Genomic DNA, 15790 nt, shown 5'->3' on the forward strand with positions numbered 1-15790 from the left:
CCTTTTACTACTAAATGACAATTTTTGCAGAGTTTTTATAGATAGGCTTGATCAGAATAAGGGAGTTCCCTTTCCTTGCTGTGAGAGTTGTTTTGATAAGGAGTGTGTGGTTGGTTAAGAGCCTTTCCTGCCTGGGTGGGTTGGTCAGCAGCCTTCCCTGCTTGGATTTGTTGCAGTGGAGGAGCATGCTCTCAGGTGCAGAGCTGCTCTGCAGGTTGAGCCTGGCTGTATCCACTTTGGGACACAGGTCTTGAGCTCTTTCTGTATAACGAAGTTATTTAAGATTTTTGCCCATTGTTATTGATGAGAATGACTCACTGATTTTGTTTAGTTTTGTCTTTTTGGTACAGTTTTTATACCAACATTATTCTAGTCCAGAATTATGATTTTGGGAGTGATTTCTTATTTTTCCTATTCTCTGCCTTTTAGCAGGATTTGTAGAACTTGTTGTCCAGATCTTGATTTTTTTTTTTTGGTTACTGGGATTGAACTGAAGGGTGCTTTATCATAGCTACATCTCCAGCCCTTTATATTTTGAGACAGGGTCTTGAGATCATGGCTGGCCTCAAACTTGGGATCCTCTTGCCTTAGCCTCCCAAGTAGCTGGGATTATACAAGGTACACAAGCAGACGCATAGCCTGTTCTGTTGTGAACACCTCACAGGTGAGATGCTGGGGGTGGTCCTGAGTTGAGGTTGAGGGAAGAGTGGATCTGGGGTTCTGTTGTGGTAGAGGTGATGAACATTAGTATAAGTTGAGTACAGTTGTTGGACAGCCTGTCCACTGACTGTTGTCTTTTGTTGTTTAGCAGTTCACAGTAAACCGGAGCTTTATAATTTTTCACTTACTTCCATGATCATTCAGTGTCTTACAGAACAGGAGGTTTAGTTAGGCAAACAGGTCCTAGGAACATTAACTTTGAGTATTCCTGAGATGCTTATCAGAAACATAGAAAGCCTGGTTCAAGGGGTTTCAGGTCATACAAACTCAGTGTAGTCCAGTGCTCAAGGTCTGCTGGCCGTCCTCAGGGGTTCTTTAGGACGCTTTCAGGGTTTGTGAGGGGGGTTTGCATTTCCCCTGTCGGTGTTTCTGCTGGGTGCAAAAGCATGATGGGCAAAGATGTTGGTGTCTCAGTGGCTCCAATGGCACCATCCATGCATTCTTGCTAGCCTGTTACCAGCACCCCAGGCCAGAGGTACTGCTGGGGTCCCCACCGACTGGATTCAGTTGCCTGACTGCATCAGAAATGAGAGAAAGGGCTGGGGATGTGGCTCAAGCGGTGGCACACTCGCCTGGCATGTGTGTGGCCCAGGTTTGATCCTCAGCACCACATACCAACAAAGATGTTGTGTCCACCGAAAAATAAAAAATAAATATTGAAAAAAATTCTCTCTCTCTCTCAAAAAAAAAAAAAGAAAAAAGAAAACAGCACAAACATAAGAAATTAATCACAGTTTGGACCAAACTGGGGTGACAGCTAATCTGCCTCTGTCCATCCTGCAGGAACATTGCAATTCATAGGTACAAAAGCCAGGAGTTATGTGGATTTAGCAAGCTGTGGTCCAGTTTTTCAGCCTTGCTGTCAACTCCCAGTCTTTGGAGTCAGTTCCTCTGTTCCCATTCTCAGCGTGGGAAAGTTTAGTTGCAGAAAAACAATGGATCAGGAAATTTGGGAGGTGGGGGCTCTGTTACAGCCTTGCACTTGCGATAACAAGTTTTATTTTGTTAAATCTTGCGCTTTTGTTACATGTGTTTTTAATATGTTCAAGCACTTCTGCCACACGTGGAGGAATCTGGGTGTCTGAAGGGCTTCCCTTGGGTGCTTGGTACTGCAGTGGGCTTGCGTTTTCTTCCCCACGGAGCACTGCTTTTCCTGAAAGAATGACTGACATAATGTTTTCAAAAAATGGGTGAAGTGAGGGCTGTGGCTGTGGCTCAGTGGTGGAGCGCTTTCCTAGCATGTGTGAGGCACTGGGTTCGATTCTCAGAGCCACAAGAAAATAAATAAGTAAATAAAATAAGATATTGTGCCCCATCTATAACTTAAAAAACAAAAAACAAACAAAAAGAAATCCACCCAAAACCTAAAAAACCATGTCTTCTGGTTTGAGTATAAGGTGTCCTCCTGAAAAGCTCATGTGGCCATGCAGGAATGTTTAATGATGAGATTATGAAAGATGTGACCTCATTAGTGGATTAATCCATTTGATGGATTCATAATTTGATTGAATTACTGGGTGGCAACTAGGTTAAGCTGGAGGAAGCAGGTCACTGGGTGGGCCCTTAGGGATTATGTTTTGTCCCAGGTCCCTTGCCTGCTTCCTCTCTGTATCCTGGCTGCCATGAGCAGAGCTGATCTCCTCCAGCAGCACTTCTGCCATGATGTTCTGCCTCATCGTAGGCCCAGAGCAGTGGAGCTTGCTGACTGTGGACTGAACCTTTGAAACTGAACCAAAATAAACTTGTCCTTCTTAGAGTTGTTCTTGTCAGATATTTTAGTCACAGTGATGAAAAGCGACCAACACACCATGCCATGTGTGGGTCAAAGAATCACTTAAAGTATGAGGTAGAATAATAGATTTTAATGTAACAGTGTGAAAAAGTTATTGAAATGGTTTCAGATTCTGTACTGTAGATGACCTTTAAGAAGCTACCCCTAGGGGCTGGGGATGTGGCTCAAGTGGTAGCACGCTTGCCTGGTATGCATGAGGCACTGGGTTCAATTCTCAGCACCACATAAAAATGAAATAAAGATATTGTGTCCACCTAAAACTGAAAAATATATATTAAAAAAAAAAGAAGCTACCCCTACTTGAGGTTTGGCGCAGTAGCAGAGTATTGGGGTTAGGGATTTAGCTCACTGGTGGAGTGCTTGTCTATATGTGCAAGGGACCCTGAGTTTGGTCCTCAGTCCTGAAAAGAAAAGTATTGACAGTTATTTGAAAAGACTGCATTTAGTATGTAAGGCTGGATTTTCTTTGTCTTCAGCTGAAGCAACACATTGTGCAGATTGCATTTTTTCTTATTTTTTGGTTCTGGGGATTGAACCCATGGGTGCTCTGCACTAAGTTACGTCCTTAGCCGCCTTATTCTTTATTTTCAGACAGGGTCTTGTGAAGTTCCCAGACTGGCCATGAATTTATGCACTTTCTGCCTCAGCTAGAATTACAGGTGTGCATCACTGTGTCCAGCTCACTAAAATGTTTTGTTTGGGAAAATAATCTTTTTTTTTCTCCCCCTGTGGTGCTGGGGATCAAACCCAGGGCCTAGTGCATGCAAGGCAAGCACTCTACCAACTGAGCTATATTCCCAGCCTGAAAATAGTCATTTTTAAAAAAATATTAAAATGCCAAGTTGGGTGTGGTGGGCACACCTACAATCCCAGTGATACTGGAGGCCAAGGCAGGTGGATGGCAAGTTTGAGGCCAGCCTGGGCAATCTAGCAAGATCCCATCTCAAAATTTTATAAAATTAAAAATAAAAATATCATTTATGTTAACATGTAACTTTTTTTGGGGGGGGTACTGGGGATTGAACCAAGGGGTGCTTAACTACAAAGCACATCCTCAGCCCTTTTTATTTTTTATTTTGAGATAGGGTATTGCTAAGTTGCTTAGGGTCTCACTAAGTTGTTGAGGATGTCCTTGAACTTATGATCTCCTATCTTAGCTTTCCCAGATACTGGGATTATAGGCATGCCTGGCTGTGATTAATTTTTTATTGTTAATTTAAAATAAATCAATAAAAATGAAAAAACCCTCATTTTAATTTTCAAAATGATAAAAGCTGATAATTATAGCTGGCAAAAGCTTTTACAGATCTTCCATAATTGTTAGGAGTATAAAAGTGTCTGGAAAATGAAAGTTTGAGAATGGCTGGTTTGTAGAAAAGAAAATACTTAGTGATCTTGTAGTTCTTGGGATGCGGGAGGTGAGGCCGGGCGTTTCAGGTTGATACTAGCCCCTCCTGCCAGCAGAGGCGGATGTCTCTGTCAGTGCTCCGCAGCAGGCTGTGAGGGAATGTGAACACGACCACCCCCTTGGCCTCCGGGTCTCTCTGAGCAGTGAGTGCAGTGCAGTATATTTCTTCTCTTCATCAACCTCGCACGCCCCTCTGTGGGAGGAGAGCTTGTTGGAGGACTGTGGGGCCTGCAGAAGAGCAAAGCCCTAAGCACCACACAGGGAAGCAGCCGGTGCTGAAAAGTGAGTGTTTTAATTAAAAATATCCATCACCCAGTGGCTCTTCTTTTTCCTTTATTTCTCAAGTGTGGCAAACGCTAATAAACAGTGGTTGCACTCTGGTTCTGTCGTAATTGTTGGTTGGCGAGTAGGGCTTTTTCCTCTTAGTGCTTTCAGATAAAACCCTGCAACGTCTGTCCTCATGACAACTCTCCCTTTTTATTTTTATTTTTTTGTTACCTAATAGCAGTTTTTAAAATCATCATTATCATTATTATTTGTTCTTTCTATATACATGGCAGTAGAGTATATTTGACATATCATGCAGACATGGAGTATGACTTCCCATTCTTGTGGTTGAACACGATGTGGCGTGTGAACATAGGAAATTTATGTCCGATTCATTCTACTTTCTTTCCTATTCCCGTCCCTCCCTTTTAAATTTTGGCTTATGTGTATTTCAGAAGTTAGAGATAAAAGGTTATAAGAACCTTCAGGAAATGCCTGCACTGTTGTGTGTGACTGAGAGCCAGAGATGGGGAGAGTTGGGGTGGGGAGAAAACAGCGCCTGCATCATGGGCACCCTTCCCCACTCAACCGTGCTTTGCTCCTGGGCTGATTGTTGGGTGGATTGACCACTGAATTGATCTGGAGGGAGAGGAATCCCAGAGTTGCCTGGAGACAGGGTTCCATTGTGTAATCTCGGGAAATCTCCATCAAGAGCATGTCAACTTTCTCTGCCAACACTGTTTTACTGAGATAGGCAAAAGTATTCCAGGTAATGAATGATCCCTTGTTCTTCCTTGTGTATATGCCCTTTTTGCCTTTGAAGTGGTGGTAGTGAAAAAGTTATTCAGATCAGGGGAAGGGTGTTGGAATTTATGAACATTTTTGTGTTTATTGAGTGGGTTGATTTTGGGGGGGTGCCTACTGCAATGTAGTAGAGGGGATGTATATTGGTTTTTTGATCTTGTGGAAATTGACCTTTATATCAGTCCCCAAGTTTTATTTTAAAACATCTTGTTTTATTAGGTAGAAGAAAAGTCAAAGCACAAGAAATAGAAGTCCAATCTTTTAGTATAACCCCAGGGCTCCCCACTGAGAGCACAGACTGCTGCTTCTGAGGTGGTGGGTGGTGCGTTGGGCAGCAGCAGCTGGGCAGGGGTATTCCGAAGTGTGAGTACACCCTTTGTTGCTAAGAGGTGTTGGGTTTGGTTTGGTTTTACCCTTCTCACCAGTGTTGCTAAGCTCTTTTGATTTGTCATACATGAGTTCTGGCCATTGTAGGGCAAAGAAGGATCCCCTCTATTCCCCTTGGTTTTTATGTGGGCTCTTTGGCTGAATATAGGAACCAGATTAATACAAGAGGTGATTAACAAGAGAAAAGCATAGAAATTTTATTTATTTTATATGTACCTGGGGATCTTCACAGGATTGAAGTTGGAAGAAATGACCAAAGCATGATGCTTATATACTTTTACACCAAGAACAGTAAATGTGTGAAGGATTGACTGGTAGGCAGATGGCTACCTAGACTGGGGTGGTAAACTCTGGGAATGTCACTGTATGAGGGAGGTAGAAGCTTGTGGAAATGAGCATTGCTTCAGAGTTTAATTTAGATTTGCTACAGCCCAGTGGCTAGTCTCTGGTGATCTCTTTTCCAGTGTTGGTATGGGAGGGACATTGCTTCTGAAAGGGTCTTCATGGCTTGCTGCATGGAGGGAAAGGCATACCCAGGGTCCTTCCTGCAGTTACATGTCCTGATGAGCTGGTTTAGCTTAACATAATCAATACTGCATGGGTCTGCTTTGCCTTCATGCCTTCACCATCAGACAGCTGCCCTGTGTTCAGGGTACAGGGTTTTGGGGAGATCTTGCTGGGGACTTTGTAAAATGTGATGGAATTTATCCCTACCTTTTGGACCCATGCAAGTTGAGTCTTGTTAGCTTTTCCATTGCTATAGTTTTCATCTTACCAGGTGGAACTAGGGTGGTTAGTTTCCTGCAAGTACTACTTAGGTGGAAATGTTGGGCAGACATGCACACTGGAGTGTGCTGGGAGCAGGTCATCTGGGGCAGGTATGGTGTTCGCATTTTTTCTCATTAGTATTTCCATTTTATTTTAAGGAAACCAGTTTATTCCTGCTGTGTTCTCATGCTCAAAATTTCCTATTGAAATTGGAATCAATAAGTAGGGGATTGACCTATCAGCATCTTTGAATGTTAAAAACTTAAGAAAAGTCTGCTTGTTTTCTTAGTTAAATCTATTATAGTATTCTGTTCTTGAGTTTTCCTTCTCTGCTCTTCAGAGGTGCCTCAGAAGTTGGCAGGTGCCCTGAGGCTCCATTTCCCCTGGTTCTTCAGGCAGGCATCATAGAGCTCCAACTTCTTGTTGTTTCAGATGTCTTAGTAGCTATTTATCCAGGATTGTGGGCGTGGGTGAGCACGTTATGTATGCATGAGGTCATGGCTGATGCTAGGGCCATTTGAGCAATTCTCTGTTGTGATGAGAAGGATGTCCATCTGACATTTTAAAATTTCTAAAGTTGTGTAACTGTTTCCTTTTATTATTTTATCCTTTAGGATGGTGTTATGGTGTCTGTATTTGGGATCTCTGGCTGAGTGAGGAAGCATTTTGGAGGAAAGCCCCATGCTATTTTAATCCTAATGGTGCTGATTCTGTTATGTAATTTACATGAACTCAGAGGTTGGCCTGAGAGTTATGGAGTACAACAGAGATCTGGCCCATGTCACAGGTTTACCAAAGCAAAGGGAAGTTTACTTTTTTTTTTTAACTTGAAAATGTTGTGGTTGTTTCTTGGGTTGTCCATCCAGCGACTATGCCAGGCTTATGCTTTGCACCTGCTCCTTTCCCCACTTGTATGGGTTTCCCTGATGTGCAGTGAAAAGTAGGAACCACTGTGGAGGTTGGATTTGTGGTCTGCCTCCCTCATCACGCTGTTTTTGTGATGAAAATACTTCATTCAACAAGAATAATTTCACTTTTATTTACACAATATGACCTATGAACTTTCTTGAGTAAAATTGAAAATAATTTAAAATCTAATTTTTCTTAGAATCTATAAGGGATGGCAAAAGAGCTAGAGCTCAGGACGAGGAGCATTCGGCATAGATAGTTGTTAGCCTGAGAGCATCAGCTCTAGTGGAAGGCTCAGCCTGTAATCAAGTACTAACAGGCACTGAGTGTTGGGACTGGTGGAAAGGTATGTTTTTGACCCAGTGCTGTCTGTCAGGCAGCCTGTAATTGGTGGTGGCTGGTGCATCCCCTGGGTTAAAAAGGGAGAAAGTTGGTTACCATCTGGCTGTGCAGATGTGGAGCTGTGTTGAATCCCTCAGGCTCCCCCTGCTTTGATGATTCAGCAGAGGCTGTGCTAGACTCACCATGGGTACTCATGGCTGAGGTGTACTGCAGTGAAAGAACACGGAAGCAAACAAGTCAAGGGAACAGGGGTGTGGGCTGAGGTCTGTAGGATGCCAGGCACAAAGTTCCAAGTGCCCTCTCCTAGGGAGTTCCACCAGACAGGCTTAATTCCTCTGGAACAAGTTAGGGCAGCATATATGACGTGTTGCCAACCAAGTGGTTCTTTAGAGAATTAGTCCCCAGTGTTTCTGTTGGGTGTTGGTCTTGGGGGCACTCTCTATCTGGCAGATACCAAAACACTAGGCTCCCAGAAGGCATGATCATATTATTTGTACAGATGGTTGAGGCCCAGTGAGCCACTCTTATCACCAGGTGGTCGGAGCTCCCAGAAGTCCAGGCTGCCAGCACCCAGCCCCCAGCCGAGGGTCCACTCTGCATGCAGTCTTTTCCTGGGGACAGTTTAGGTGTGCTGTGTTAGGTCCTCTCTGGGCAGGCACCCAGTTACCTTTTTCTTTTGGATTGACATCTCTTTCTAAAATACAGAGAATGGGAAAACTAAAGGGTAAAAGACAAAAGAGCAAATACTGACACATATATCACTGCTTGAAGTTTCCAACTGACCTGTGACACGTGATGTAGGTGTAGTCACCAAGGGTGAGTGGAAGGTAAGTGGGGAGATGAAAAGACTTACTTCTTTAGAATTGTATGGTAAATATGAGTAGAAACTGAACTTTCCTGAGCTTTGCTGTATACATACTAAATGCTGGTAGAGTTGCTTTTGTGAGAACATCCTTGAAGTACCTATAAAATGTATTTGTATTGCAAAAGTGGTTAAAGTAGTTTTCTTAGTCTTCATAAATTTGGATAATATTATTAAGCAAAATAATAGGCTAGTCTTTAGATGGAAGAGACAAAGAAGGAGAAATTTGTCTCTGGAGCAGAGTAGCTAATGACACTGTTCCCTGTTATTCTGGAAGGTAAACTCCTGTGGTGTTGGCTGCATTCCTCATGGCCATCTGTGTAGCGCATGGTCCATTGCAAACAGGAACATCTGCACGACTAGGTGAATGCAGGTGGTGGGTGACGTCATCGAGAGCTCCTTAGGTGTCAATTATCCCTAGGTCCAGCTGGGCTTCAGTCAGCTTCTGAAGGCAGATGGGCCCATTCCTAGGGTGGGGCAAAGAGAAACATGAATTTAGTGGACTTTTAAAAAAATGAACTTGAGTACAACATTGTAAGTAATAGTTAATCCATGTGTTGTGGTCCGTATTTCATCCAGGCTCTCAGATACCTGGAGCTAAGGATTTAAGGGTAGGTTTTCAGTTAGGCAAGACTGAGTACTCTTCTGTTTTAAATGAACTGTTTAAGATGATTGCAGATTTTACAGTATGCAAAATGATGGAGACCCCATATACCTTTACCCCGTTTCCTCTAGTGCTGATATCTTGAAAAACTCTGCTGTAGCATCACAGCTCAGATTTTGGCATCCATGCAGAATGTTCTACCAACACAGATCCCTCCTTGCCCTCTGATAGATGCCGCTCCCAGCCCCCCAAATCACTAGAAGTCCTCTGTTGCTATAGCTTTGTCATATCAAGAGTGTCTTATAAATGGAATCATATCATACATATGGGACTGGCTCTGTTCCCACTCAGCATGATTCTCTGGATAGCCGTCTAAATTGTGAGTGGAAGTTACTTGTCCCATTTTGTTGCTGGGTGCCCAGAAGTAGATCTGCACAGACATGTTCAGTTGACTCTCAAGGAATGTGTGAAAACAGTGCCGTTCAATGAAGTTTTCAGCAAGCAGTGCTATGTCCCAAGAAAGGGCTTCGCTCAACACTTCACCCCTGCACACCAGCTACACAAAGTGAACACCCCAACTGCAAGACTCCTGACCTTAGAACCTCTAGAAGGAACAAGAGAACCTTCCTGACTTTGCATTAAGATACAGGAGGCATAAGCCACACGATCTAGTGGCACATTGAACTCCATCAAAATCAAACACTAGCTTTGAAACATACCATTGAGAAAAGGAAAGACAGGCAATGACTGAAAACTGCCAAGCATACGTCTGACACAGACTTGCATGTGGTATGTATAAGAACTCTCAGAATCCCACAACTGGGAAAATGCAGCCCAGTTAAAGAATGGTGGCGAAAGACTTGCATGGTCCTTGCCCAGGTGAGACACACAAGTGGCAGATGATCACACGGAGGACCACCGCAGAACCGACCTGCACTCAAGGCAAGATTGGACTAGCCAGGGATGGGAAGCCACTGGCGTGCCCCTTCTTGGCTAACACGGGTGTGTAGGCACTTGGGGGACATTTGGCTGCTTCTCATAAAGTTAGGAGCACACCCCAGCAACCCACAGAGGAACCTAAGAAGTTCATGCAGAAACCTATACATCCCACCACCAGCCTCTGCCCCCTGGCCTTCCTGGGAGACGCAGTGGGCGGCAGCTCACTGCCTGGCTATGATGGCCCAGGGCTGCATGCCCCCTTCCTTTGCAAGTTAGGCTTCTCTGGAAGGGTGCCCATCAGGTAGCGGTGGCCGTGGATCTCACACTGGAGATTTTCTTGGTTTTTATTTTGGCCTGAAACATCATCATCCTACTCTTACTGTAGAGCAGTAGTTCTCCAAGCTAGTCACCCTAGGCTGGTGCCATTTCTTTTTTTTTTAATATTTATTTTATAGGTATAGTTGGACACATGCCTTTATTTTATTTATTATTGTTATGTGCTGCTGGGGATCAACCCAGGGCCTCACACGTGCTAGGCAAACACTCCACTGCTGAGCCACAACCCCAGTCCCCTGGCTGTCATTTCATTTGGCACTTTAAATTTGACTCCATGGGGGCTAGCGTTAGAGCTCAGTGGTAGAATGCTTACCTAGCACGTCTGAGGCACTGGGTTTGATCCCCAGCACCACAAAAATACATAAATAAGTAAAATGAAAGTATTGTGTCCATCTACAACTAAAAAAAAAAAAAGAAAAGAAAAATTTGACTCCGTGATGCCTTCTTGCTAACGAGAAGCCAAGGTCAAGCTGTGTGGGTAGGAAGGTGTCAGTAGCGGAGGGAGGAGACAGGCATCTAGGCTCACCCGCCCTGGGCTGCTCCGCCCTGTCTTGTCCTGGTCCCGGACCTGAGCATCTGAGCTCCCGAGGCTGCTGCTTGTCAGTGACATCTCTTTTGAAGTGTTTATGGGTTCCCTGTGACTGACCTGACCATGAGGAAATGTCCCTTAGCAGCTGCTCCTCCAAGAAGAGCCATCTCAGCCTGGTAGAAGGAAGCCCATGTCCAAAGCCAGTCCTTCCCTGTAGGCGTCGGCACCGTGGGCAGGGCCCAGCAAGGCCCAGCCGAGGGGCTGCACAATTCAGACATGAGCATCTCTTATCACCAAAGGCAAGAAGGCTGGAGGGCTCCTTAAGAGTGGACCCCTGTGGGGAGTCACAGAGCAGGGCACTCACTGCAAGGTGGCCTTGAGAGCCAGGCACACAGGTGGAGGAGGCCAACCTTCAGTACTGAGGCCAAAGAGTGGGTCCTGGGGAGGGAGGCTCACCACACACAGCTGACCCCCTGCCTGTCTGCTGGAGGATGCTGAGGGCACCTGCAAGGCAGAGGGCCTTCTGTGTCTGTGTGAGAGCCCCTTGGGCCACCCTCCCTTCCAACTTCAGGCTGGTGTGTGCGCAGAGCACCGAGGCAGGTGGGGACAAGGTGCAGGCCTAAAGGTTTTGGAGAGAATGGGTCTGAACAAGATGAGCAACTGAAGTACTCAAGGGGAAGAACAGAGAAGGTGAGGCCCGACCCATCTCCCAGCTTCCACCAAGTCCTCCTTCCCACCCCGGGGACAAGCTGGAGGCCACAGAGCTCCCCTGCAGGGATCCCAAGCCGGCTCCAGAGAAGCTCTGTGGCTTCCAGATGCCCAAAGACCACAGGTCCCATTGCCCTGCTGCCAGCTTCCCCAGTTGCCCGACAGGAAGTGAGCACGGAGTCCCACACTGCGAGAGCATGGGGACAGGTGTCCAGAGCGCCTGGCTGCCCTGTGCAGGGCCCACCGTTGGGCATGGTGGAGCATGATGTCCAGGACAGGGATCTGACCCCCATGTGGGGTGCAGGCGAGGCCAGCACAGGGCAGAGGATCATGTCCCCCTCTCTCCTTCTCAGATGATGGCGCCATCAGGGTGTGGAAGAACTTTGCTGACTTGGAGAAGAACCCAGAGATGGTGACTGCATGGCAGGGGCTCTCAGACATGCTGCCCACCACACGAGGTGGGTCTGGGCTCTTTGGGGAGGAAGTCCAGAGCTGCAGGGGTCACTGTTCCAAGGCCTCTGGACCAGCTCCCTACCAGCCACCCATTCACATCAGAGTCCCCAGTTCATTAGTAGGTGGCCTCTCCTGATAGCCATGAGGCTTACAGGCCCAGGGTTCTGAGTGCCTTTGAGTCTTGGGTATGGCCCTGAGCTCTGGTCACACCTGTCCTGGTGTGAAGCTGAATGTGGCTTGGAAACACACTGTGGTTAACTGGCCCTGAGCAGCAAATGTCACATGTTCTTGAGGACCAGTGTGGTGGGCTGCCCAGGCTGGTGAGATCGGCAGCCACCAAAGCAGCTCTGGGCGTGGCTTTGCACCATCCAGCAGTTTGGGAGGACCACCAGGTCAGCCTTTCCAGGCCTGAGTTTCCAGAGCCCTCTGTGCATCTTGGAATGGCCACCTGTGAGCACAGCCCTCTGACCCTGGTGACACCAGGTGAGGTTACTGTGGCCCACCACTGGCTGCTCCTCCTCCTGCCTGTGATTTCCACAGCCCCATCTGAGTCCTCTTCCCAGCCCCTGTCTGTGTGGGGCCTCTCCTGGTTCTCTCAGTTCTGTCCCTGCCCTTCTCTCCTGCAGAGAACATCAAAATGAGCCCCTTCTCTCTGGACCTTGCTATTGAGACAAATTATAAGCAAGTAGAACCTCACTCCTCCCATAGCCAGTGTGTTTCTGGGTCGTCAGCTGCAGAATCTAGGTTCACAGGGAGACCTGCCTTCCAGAGCTCTCTGTCCTTGCCCATCTTTAATGTGGAGTCACAGCTGCCTGTCCTCGGGCCACAGGGCCTACAGGGTGCTGGAGGGATGTGCCAGGGAACCTTCTGGACTCACATCTTAGTGTTTTGTAAGAATTCTTACATTAAAAGTTCAAGATAAAGGGAAGATGAGTGAGAAAACTCAAGATGGTTGAGAAAACTCAACCTTGACCTCTGTAAAAGTTTTATATGGCGACTCAGTGTCCGATCTCCCCAGAGAAAACTAAACTAGACCACAGGGCTGGGGCAGGTGTCAGGGAAAGAGCAACACAACTACCGTCTCTGAAACCCTAAAGAAAGACCAGAGGCCCTCCTCTGTGTGGGGCCGGGGGTGTCCTCGCTACATTGTCCCAGTGGTTGGTTACACCCTCCCACGTACGTGAGAAGCTGTGCCACAGGACAGCAGTGGTCTCTGAGAAGACACAGGCAGAACCAGACCATCCTCCACACCCTGTCAGTCAGGGAGGGCCCCGGTCCGTTCCCAGGGTGGAGCGTGAGGCTGCCAGGGCGAGACTGTCCCACCACCTTGGCCCCGAGAGCAGTGTGATGGTCCAGCCTCGGCCTGTGAACGTTGACCTGAGCCTTTGGTCAGTGGTTACTATTCATTAACTGGAGCAACCAAGGAGGTATACAGAGCAGCAGCCCCAAGGCTGGGGCAGGTGGCCAGGCAGAGGCACAAGCCAGAGGCAGAGCTCCCCAAGTCGCAGAGGTCAGTTCTGGGCTGGCCACAAAGCTGGGCGCCTAGCCACTGGCTGGCAGGCACCAAATCTACAGCTGTGCTCCAGGGCAACGCAGGGCGAGGCTTGGCTCTCCACTACCAGGCCTGGGATGCGGGTGGCTGGTCTGACTTCCACGCTCTGCTCTGTCCTGCCTTGTCTCCCTGTTTTAAGGAAAGAATTAGCTCTTTGGTCAGGCTGTGTATCAGGACACACATCCAAGGCCTGTGTCCAGGATTCATCAAGCAGGGATCGGACCTCTGCCTTCTGGGGAGTGCAGTGTCTCCCAGTCCAGTACTCAGGGTGAGCAGGGCACAAGCACACTTTGAACTGGCGCATGGTGCCCCCATGGCTCCTGCTCAGCGAGCTACACACACCTGGGCACAGCAGCCTCCCCTCCAGAATCCCTTCCTCTGCTCCACCAAGACCTCCACGCTGCAGGCTTGGCTGCCCAGGACCTAGGGCTTGCTTCCCTCTGTAGGGCAGATGGACAGACATCAGCACTGTCCTAGAGGACTTCCACATCTCTACTCAGCTGGGTCTCTCAAGTTGCAAACTGGCTGTCCAGGTGTACCTAGACGTGGGGCTCTGGCCTTGCACAAGGTGCCATCAAGCCCACCTGCCCCCACCCCATGCTATGTGGTTGGTACCTTGTCACATGACTTCCACGTGGGGACAGGTATGCCCTCCCTCCAGGGACATCCAGGTCCCAGCAATGTTGTGGCTCTCCTACCTGTGTTCTCCTTTTCCACAGAGGCTATTTGAAGAAAAGAGGACAGTGGCCAGAGGGTGGGGCCCAGGCTGCACGAGGCTATGGTGCCTTGGTTGGAAGCAGGCGGTAGGAGCAGCTGGAAGGCCCAGGGCACAGGAGGATGAGGTGGTGGCACCACAGGACAGCCGGGACCCAGGCTGAGCTGCGTCCTGGGAGAAGTCTCTGGTCCAAAGAGGGTGACTCATGTGCTCTGGGTTCCTTGCTTCTCTCAGCATTCACCAGGTGCCAGTCCCCACAGACCCTCATCCTGGACCTTAGCCTGCCTGGTGCCCAGGCAGCCGACCACACCGGCCAGATTGCATGGACACTTCCTCTTCAGTTTCCCTCCCTTTTGTTATAAGGCGACCACAGCTGGAGAAAGTATGTGGTGCAGAGCACGTGGCCCCACAGCTCCCCTCCGGGGCTGCTTACTGCGCGAGAGGACACACTTAGATGTGGCCTGAGATGTGGTTTCCACCAGGGAATAGCTAATATGACTGTCGGTGGAGTGCCTCACAGACGTCTGAATGGCAGCTGCCTCTCTGGACCGGGTTGGAAGACCCTCAGAGGGAAGAGCAAGTGGGGGAGGTCAGACTCCCGTGCAGCGCTGTGCTGCTCCGTGTGGAGGAGGCAGGTTTTGCAGCCCAGGGGCACGCGCACATGTGGCCGCAGTGCAACTCCTGGGGCAGGCGCGCAGCTGGGCAGTCGGGTGCAGGGAGAAGTGGGGGGGCTCTTGCAAAGGCCTGCCCCTCACACAGAGTCCACATGTGCAGATTTCCCGCAGCATCCCCACTGGGGTTGGAAAGCACGCGTCCCTCCCTGCCCCCACAGGCCCATCTGCTGCCTGCAGCTCCCCCTGCTGGCGTTCACCAGTCCTCCTGCTGTGTGCAGCCACCAGGGGAAGCAGGGTCCACGCTTCCGCTCTTCCCTCGACTGATCAGGAGTCCTCAGGGGTAGCTAATAGGAGTTCTCCTTGCCAAAGTGTACTCTGTCTCTCTTCAGGAAAGAGGGAGATGGTGTTGGGAAGTTTAATTGGCCAATAGCCAGGTGGCCCTGGGTGCCTCCAGCATGCTGCCGGAGCTCAGCCTGCCCTGGCCAGTGCGCAGGTGCAGGGCAGGTGTTCAGGCAGATCTGGCTGCACCGAGTCCCATGTGCCCCTGCCCTTCCCTCCCATCTGAGCTCCTCAGCCTGCGATGGCCTCTGGCAGGTGGAGGCAAAGGCCGCAGTCCCCAGGGAGGGAGGTGAGGCCCATGTGGGCTTGGGGTAGCGGTGCCCCATCTCAGCCCTCTCTGTCTGGGCCAGGACATCCCCACGGGCGCCGACAGCTGCCTGACAAGTCTGTCCTGCGACTCCCACCGCTCGCTCATTGTGGCTGGCCTTGGTGACGGTTCCATCCGTGTCTACGACAGGAGGATGGCGCTCAGCGAATGGTAACTCACCCCCACCCCCGTTTTTGCGGCCCCTGCCCCTCCACACAGCAGCAGTCACCTCACTGCCCACCGAGGAGTCCCAGCTGCTCAGTGGGACATGATGCTTTCCCCAGGAGCCCACAGCAGGTTTCCAGCCAGGCATGTTCCACGCAGGCCAGTCCCCGTGGCCGTGGAAGTGGGTGGACGGCCTTGGGCATGCTGGAGGTTGTTCCTGGAGAGAACGGCAGTGGGGGGGTCCTGGAAAGGCCCCACCATCTCAGCCTC

At 48.9% G+C, this 15790-nt stretch overlaps 1 long non-coding RNA gene across 1 annotated transcript in view; it reads left to right on the forward strand.

Moving 5' to 3' along the window:
- The window catches only part of LOC144252138 (uncharacterized), a 56182-nt gene extending 41856 nt beyond the window's left edge, over positions 1-14326 (forward strand). Inside the window, exons 2-3 of the long non-coding RNA XR_013342920.1 lie at positions 11729-11833; positions 14100-14326. This is a non-coding gene — a long non-coding RNA (uncharacterized LOC144252138). The remainder of the gene's footprint in view (positions 1-11728; positions 11834-14099) is intronic.
- The last annotated feature ends 1464 nt before the right edge of the window (positions 14327-15790 follow it).

This window comes from Urocitellus parryii, unplaced genomic scaffold (genome assembly GCF_045843805.1).
Source record: "Urocitellus parryii isolate mUroPar1 unplaced genomic scaffold, mUroPar1.hap1 Scaffold_37, whole genome shotgun sequence".
NCBI classification, from domain to species: domain Eukaryota; kingdom Metazoa; phylum Chordata; class Mammalia; order Rodentia; family Sciuridae; genus Urocitellus; species Urocitellus parryii.